An 8,502-nucleotide genomic window follows, 5' to 3' on the forward strand; every position below is an offset into this window, starting at 1 on the left:
TCTATTTAAAGACTAAATGTCCTTGGTGTGAGCATGTGTGTGTCCGTGTGTGCAAGTAGAAAAAAACAAAGGCAATGCCATCCTTCCCTTTCATGTAGCCTAAACAGTCTATGACTCTGTCATACAGTACACACTACATTTTTGTTATCCTAGGCTACCTGGCTAAAATACTTGCTCTAACTTCTAACTTTCATGGGCAATGATACGCCAGGCCAGTTAGTTAACATTAGCCTGCTACATCTAGCTCCATATTGAACGTCCATCCTCTCAGGCCAGCGGCACAGCAATGTTTTCATTAGCTAGCCACCATTTTTTTGTGTCAAAGAATTTTGGCCTGTGATGTGATTGGTCTTGAGGCAAATCCAAACTGGCTTCCAATTACACTTTTTTTTTTTGGTGCGCCAGGACCATTCAAGGGCTGACCCCATTTAGTCACTGGTCGATAGGCTGTTGGTCGACCGAGACTTCTTTAGTCGAGCAGTAGAAAATAAATATATACACAGTACCAGTCAAAAGTCTGGACACACCTACTCTTTCAAGGGTTTTTCTTTTCTACATTGTAGAATAATAGTGAAGACATCTAAACTATGAAATAACACATATGGAATCACATAGTAACCAAAAAAGTGTTAATCAAATCAAAATATATTTAATATTTGAGATTCTTCAAAGTAGCCACCCTTTGCCTTGATGACAGCTTCGCACACTCTTGGCATGGTCTCAATCAGCTTCATGAGGAATGATTTTCCAAAAGTCTTGAAGAAATTCCCACATATGCTGAGCACTTGTTGACTGCTTTTCCTTCACTCCGCGGTCCAACTCATCCCAAACCATCTCAAAATTACTGAGGTCGGGTGATTGTGGAGGCCAAGTCATCTGATGCAGCACTCCATTACTTCTTCTTGATCAAATAGCCCTTACACAGCCTGGAGGTGTGTTGGGTCATTGTCCTGTTGAAAAACAAATGATAGCAGGACGAAGCACAAACCAGAAGGGATGGAGAATCGCTGCAAAATGCTGTGGTAGCCATGCTGGTTAAGTGTGCCTTGAATTCTAAATAAATCACCTAGTGTCATCAGCAAACCACTCCCACCCATCACATTTCCTCCTCCATGCTTCACGGTGGGAACCACACATGCAGAGATCATCTGTTTACCTACTCTGCGTCTCACAAAAACACGGCGGTTGGAAGAAAAAAATCTCAAATTTGGACTCAAACGACAGATTTCCACCGGTCTAATGTCCATTGCTTGTGTTTCTTGGCCCAATCAAGTCATTTCTTCTTATTGGTGTTCTTTAGTAATGTTTATTTTGTAGCAATTCGACCAGAGTTGAAGGCCTGATTCACGCAGTCTCCTCTGAACAGTTGATGCTGAGATGTGTCTGTTACTTGAACCCTGTGAATTATTTATTTGGGCTGCAATCTGAGGTGCAGTTAACGCTAATGAACGTATCCTCTGCAGTAGAGGTAACTCTGGGTCTTCCTTTCCTGTGGTGGTCCTCGTGAGAGCCAGTTTCATCATAGCGCTTGATGGTTTTTGAGACTGCACTTGAAGAAACTTTCAATGTTCTTGACATTTTCCGGATTGACTGACCTTCATGTGTTAAAGTAATGATGGACTGTCATTTCTCTTTGCTTATTTGAGCTGTTCTTGCCATAATATGGACTTGGTCTTTTACCAAATAGAGCTATCATCTGTATACCACACCTAGCTTGTCACAACATACCTGATTGGTTCAAATGCATTAAAGAAAGAAATTCCACAAACTATTAACAAGACACAACTGTTTATTGAAATGCATTCCAGGTGACTACCTCATGAAGCTGGTTGAGAGAATGTCAATTTCTAAAAAATGTCACATTCATTTTTACTTACACTTGTATGTTGACATCCATATTGACGTTGAGGTTTTAAGTTTCGGCTGACTTTTCTTAGCGGATGTACAATCATCGCGAATTGAATGGGGCGTTTCAGGCCCCGAAGTGAACATAATTGTACACTCGCAAACTCGATCAAAAACGAGAGCTGAGGGTCTCACGTTGCGAACTTCGTTTGGACCGACGTCCAAGATGGTGACGGGCATAAGGCGAGATAAGTGGACGAGGATGTGTCTTTTATGAGTTTGAAACACAGCCCCTGACTGAATCAAGCTCTCAAGCCCCACATGATATGGACTCTGATTTAACTATTCATTGTTAATTTGTTTATTTATTTTTTATGGAAGATTCTTTATCCATAAAATGAAGTGTGCGGAGAACAAACCCCTCTTCACATTGTTTTAAGAAAGAATTGAAATATTATTTAGAAATTATCAGTAAGTGTAAAAACTAAAAAGCAATACCTACCATAAAACGTATTGACAACTTGAACAGTTATCTCTATATGTTAGGTTTATGTACTCTTGTTTGTATATTTGTTTGATGGTTCATAATAATACTAATAATTAAATAAATTAAAAACCTATCTCAAGCCGCACGTTGGACCGAACTATATGTGATGTTGACGAGATACCGTCTTTCCACCTAAAGCCAAGTCATTGTGGTGCAGAGTCCGAATACACAGTATTTCAAATATTTCTATTGTATGGAAATAGGAAGTGGCCTGTATATGACATGTGTGTTTAGAACTAATGTTAATGGAACTTTTTTGCATCTCATAGGAACCGAAAACACAATCATTACAAATCATTAAAAAAAAAATATAGACAGAAAATATTTACACAAGAAGCAATCTAATATCACACACAGTCAAAACTCTCCGTCGTTATAGTTATGCCATTCTGTTGACCTGTCAAATATCCAAGATAATAATGTAGTCCTTGAAGAGTGAGGACACTTTAGAAGCTAAATGTAATTGTGCAGAAGAAAGGCCACTTTCTCCTGAAATTGGAGAGTATTTACAATGCGTCTCTCTAACAAGTGTATCAATGAGGTCGTAGATGAGCTGCAGTTCATATCATGCTCAGTGTCAGGTCCAGTCATACAAGACATTGTTCATTCCTGTGTAATAAGGAAACGCGGCTGTGTTGTTGATGATTCCATAACCTCAGATTTGTTTATAAAGATGTCTGTGAGACAAAACCACTAGGCTACCCTGTTGTTGATGAAATTCCAAGATAACCAAGATCATAAACTTTTTGTTTATAAAGATGTCTGTGAGACAAAACCACTAGGCTACCCTGCCGCCCATATATATGTTGACCTGTCAAATATCCAAGATAATAATATCCAAGATCATAAACTCAGTTTTGTTTATAAAGACGTCTGTGAGACAAAACCACTAGGCTACCCTGCCACTCATGTATATGTTGACCGGTCAAATATCCAAGATAATAATATCCAAGATCATAACCTCAGATTTGTTTATAAAGATGTCTGTGAGACAAAACCACTAGGCTACCCTGCCGCCCATATATATGTTGACCTGTCAAATATCCAAGATAATAATATCCAAGATCATAAACTCAGTTTTGGGGGTGGATGGACCCCATGCCACACCACCGTACAAGAGAAAGGAATGAAAAACAAAACCAATTCTGTCGTTGAGCCTGTAGAATACATACAGTGCCTTGCGAAAGTATTCGGCCCCCTTGAACTTTGCGACCTTTTGCCACATTTCTGGCTTCAAACGTAAAGATATAAAACTGGATTTTTTTTGTGAAGAATTAACAACAAGTGGGACACAATCATGAAGTGGAACGACATTTATTGGATATTTCAAACTTTTTTAACACTTTTTTAGAATATATATATACTTGATACAAAGGAATGAAGAAGCTTCCAGTATGATCCTGTTATACAGTCACTGTTAAGACTTTTAAGCGATAACGATTTTCAGGAGAAAGCTTTCAAAAAGGTTCTCGAAGTAGACCTACATACGGGTGTGTCTCTGTACAAGTCATTTTTATGATGGCAACACATTTCAAAGAAAACAAGTGTTTATCAGGAGATGAACTAACCCTTTCTTTACTTCTCACGTTAATGACTTTTGGCTCCCGAGTGGCAAAGTGGTCTTAGACTCTCTTTCTCAGTGCAAGAGGTGTCACTGCAGTACCTGTATCACTGCTGATTAGGAGTTGCATAGGGTGGCGTACATTTGCCCAGTGTCACCTGGGTAGGCTGTCATTGTAAATAAGAATTTGTTATTAACAGACTTGCCTAGTTTAAATAAAGGTTTTAAAAAATCATAATAAGTGTGTAATCCCCTTGGAACATCCCGCAAAAAGCACCCAATCACAGCAGTCTATTGGGCGTTGGTGAATGTGGCCTCGCAGTTTAGGTCTACACTGACATCTATTCACTCAGCCATTCTCTGTAAGGCTGTTGATGTGAAGGGATATGGGAAGGTGATAGAGACATTTTTCTTTTTTTAAGGACCTTGCACAATTAGAGGAGGAAGGATTCCGAGCTCCATGAAAAGGAAGAAAGAACTGGAACATTCCAACCCAGAACAAAACAGCAACATTCTGAACTTGTTCAAACTGCTTTGGGAAGAGAGAGAAAAAATCATTCTTTAACACATCGTTGTGGTGTGAAAAGGGAAATGTGCGTTAACTGAAATAATTTCACCAGATGTGCTTCAACACTTTTTTGGAAGATTCTTGCCTCTGTAGTTGACATTGTGCTTAAAAATGTTTTAAATCAATAATAAATATTTAGACTCTGCTGGAACTTAATCTAAATCAAACCGTTGATACAAGTGACTGCCCACAATCAGTTCCACTTAACTTTTCAAACTTGTGCATCGGAGGAAATGCTCATGAAAAAATAAAAAAAAACTGGTGCTTATCGCGTCTGCTTCCGTTCATAATCTGAACAAAAATACCTTCAGGTGAACCCAAAAATGCCAGGTCAAATTGGATCTCAAAGATATTGAACTTGTGGTTGCTCCACTACACGCAGAGGAGACAATTTGGTACCTTGACACAAAGATATTGAACTTGTGGTTGCTCCACTTCACACAGAGGAGACCATTTGGTACCTTGACACAAAGATATCTGAGCACATGCATAGCTTCTTGGAGGTTTTCCCTCAGGAAAGACGTATCCCGAAGCATCATTTCATTGAAGACTACAGACAACTGATAAATGCATTTTTACCCCTTAATAGTTTATGCGCTTCGAAAGCTAAACACAGCTTCTTTTTTTGAAGCGAATAGTTTGACAGATCCACCAGTTTTCAACAGTCTCTTGCAGCTAAAGTGTCTACAGCGGATTTAGACGAGTTAAAAGGACGGACATAAAGGAAGTAGTACGAAGACAATTTCCAGATGAGACGTGTTCAGTTGGAAAACAATTTCCTGCGATGGTCGGATCCGCTGGTGTTTGGGGAGGGGGGCTCGGCGACCTAGGACTTTAATCAGATGTGATGTTCTCGGTTTACTGATATTTCTGTCAAGTCAGTGCGCATTATTTTGAATCAGACGTACTTGAACCTTTTCAAATGTGTTGGGCAGCAGCAGAAAAAAGTTTTCAATGCTAAATACAACGTTTATGTTCAAAGTTTACTCAAACTAAAAGACTGGGCAGTTTTTTTTTTAGTTTGCAAAGAGGACTTTTCCTGCAGAAGAGTAATGGTGGCTCACCTGTCTTGCTTCACAATATCTGCTGTGTCTTTTTGAGTCAGTTCAAATCTCACCACTATTCAACCTCTTATCCATGATTTATTTATCATTTGGTAATTTGGGTGAATTATCAGAAGGAACAGAACCATCTGCTTTCAGTCCCATCTTCGTGGAGAAGCTGGACCAATACATGTCAAGACAGTTGTCCTTGAGGAGGTACTTTAACCAATGGGCAGGAAAGGTTAAAAGGGCCAATCCCAAATCATGACCCCCTGAGAGGATTTGATTGGTATACACAATATGGTGTAACTACCACCTTGGGAGGAAAGGTGTAGTTATTATCAGACTGATAACTGTCAACGCTTCTCAGTTCTCCACAAGTACAGAGTGTCTGGTTTAGGTGGTGAGTTGGTATTGGGCCTGACTTTTCTTGCTCATATTTGTTTAAAATCACATGATGAACATTATGGTAAAAGTTTTTTTTTTTAAATGACTCAACATTTTTTTTTTTTTTTACGATAAAACATGACGTTTTCACATATGTTGACATCGGGGCGCTGCTCGAAGACAAATGAGGTTGAAAAGTGATGACATTTCCCTTTTGATAACTTAGCCACTGAAACGTATTCATTTTGCCAGGAACCTAATTTAAATATATTTTACAAACCTGATTATCATAAGTAACTATTTGTAATAACTAAGTTGTAGGAACCTAATTTAAATATATTTTACAAACCTGATTATCATAAGTAACTATTTGTAATAACTAAGTTGTAGGAACCTAATTTTAAATATATTTTACAAACCTGATTATCATAAGTAACTATTTATAATAACTAAGTTGTAGGAACCTAATTTTAAATATATTTTACAAACCTGATTATCATAAGTAACTATTTGTAATAACTAAGTTGTAGGAACCTAATTTAAATATATTTTACAAACCTGATTATCATAAGTAACTATTTGTAATAACTAAGTTGTAGGAACCTCATTTTAAATATATTTTACAAACCTGATTATCATAAGTAACTATTTGTAATAACTAAGTTGTAGGAACCTAATTTTAAATATATTTTACAAACCTGATTATCAAATAACTATTTATAATAACTAAGTTGTAGGAACCTGATTATCATAAGTAACTATTTATAATAACTAAGTTGTAGGAACCTAATTTTAAATATATTTTACAAACCTGATTATCATAAGTAACTATTTATAATAACTAAGTTGTAGGAACCTAATTTTAAATATATTTTACAAACCTGATTATCATAAGTAACTATTTAAATAATTTTGCAACTAAGTTGTAGGAAACCTAATTTTAAATATATTTTACAAACCTGATTATCATAAGTAACTATTTGTAATAACTAAGTTGTAGGAACCTAATTTTAAATATATTTTACAAACCTGATTATCATAAGTAACTATTTGTAATAACTAAGTTGTAGGAACCTAAAATTTTAAATATATTTTACAAACCTGATTATCATAAGTAACTATTTGTAATAACTAAGTTGTAGGAACCTAATTTAAATATATTTTACAAACCTGATTATCATAAGTAACTATTTGTAATAACTAAGTTGTAGGAACCTAATTTTAAATATATTTTACAAACCTGATTATCATAAGTAACTATTTGTAATAACTAAGTTGTAGGAACCTAATTTAAATATATTTTACAAACCTGATTATCATAAGTAACTATTTGTAATTTTAAACCTAATTTTAAATATATTTTACAAACCTGATTATCATAAGTAACTATTTGTAATAACTAAGTTGTAGGAACCTAATTTTAAATATATTTTACAAACCTGATTATCATAAGTAACTATTTGTAATAACTAAGTTGTAGGAACCTAATTTTAAATATATTTTACAAACCTGATTATCATAAGTAACTATTTGTAATAACTAAGTTGTAGGAACCTAATTTTAAATATATTTTACAAACCTGATTATCATAAGTAACTATTTATAATAACTAAGTTGTAGGAACCTCATTTTAAATATATTTTGCAAACCTGATTATCATAAGTAACTATTTGTAATAACTAAGTTGTAGGAACCTCATTTTAAATATATTTTACAAACCTGATTATCATAAGTAACTATTTGTAATAACTAAGTTGTAGGAACCTAATTTTAAATATATTCTACAAACCTGATTATCATAAGTAACTATTTATAATAACTAAGTTGTAGGAACCTAATTTTAAATATATTTTACAAACCTGATTATCATAAGTAACTATTTGTAATAACTAAGTTGTAGGAACCTAATTTTAAATATATTTTACAAACCTGATTATCATAAGTAACTATATGTAATAACTAAGTTGTAGGAACCTAATTTAAATATATTTTACAAACCTGATTATCATAAGTAACTATTTGTAATAACTAAGTTGTAGGAAAGATAAACTCCAGGCTTCCTTCATAACTGTCAATTTATTGGGATTTTTAAAAAAATTTTTACAAGGGGTCAGTTTGAAAAAAAAATATGAATCCTGTCCGAATCCTCTTCTGGAATAACGGCGTTATAATTATATAACTGGTCACGTAACTTTTCAGTCAGAAATGGCTTTAATTATGTTTCAGCAACACGGACAGCTCGATAAATACTGACATTCTGTGGTGGTTGCTGCAGCAGGGAGGAGACCGAGACAACGGGTGCTAGTCACACAGTCAATGTCATACTCATTCTGAAACACAAAGACATTTGACATGCTTTTCTTTTTTTTGGAATGGCAGATGTTGATTTCGGGAGACTGCCATCACAGAAAAGAGAACAACCTTTTTCTGTTAACATCAATGAATCACACCCCGCCATAGGACATCAACAGTGACAACTGTTGGCTGCTTGTCCTTTTCTATTTACCAATTTCTATGTTCTCTGCTTGTGCTTTTCTATAAACCAATTTCT

This window comes from Oncorhynchus keta, chromosome 19 (assembly GCF_023373465.1).
Source record: "Oncorhynchus keta strain PuntledgeMale-10-30-2019 chromosome 19, Oket_V2, whole genome shotgun sequence".
Lineage (NCBI taxonomy): Eukaryota > Metazoa > Chordata > Actinopteri > Salmoniformes > Salmonidae > Oncorhynchus > Oncorhynchus keta.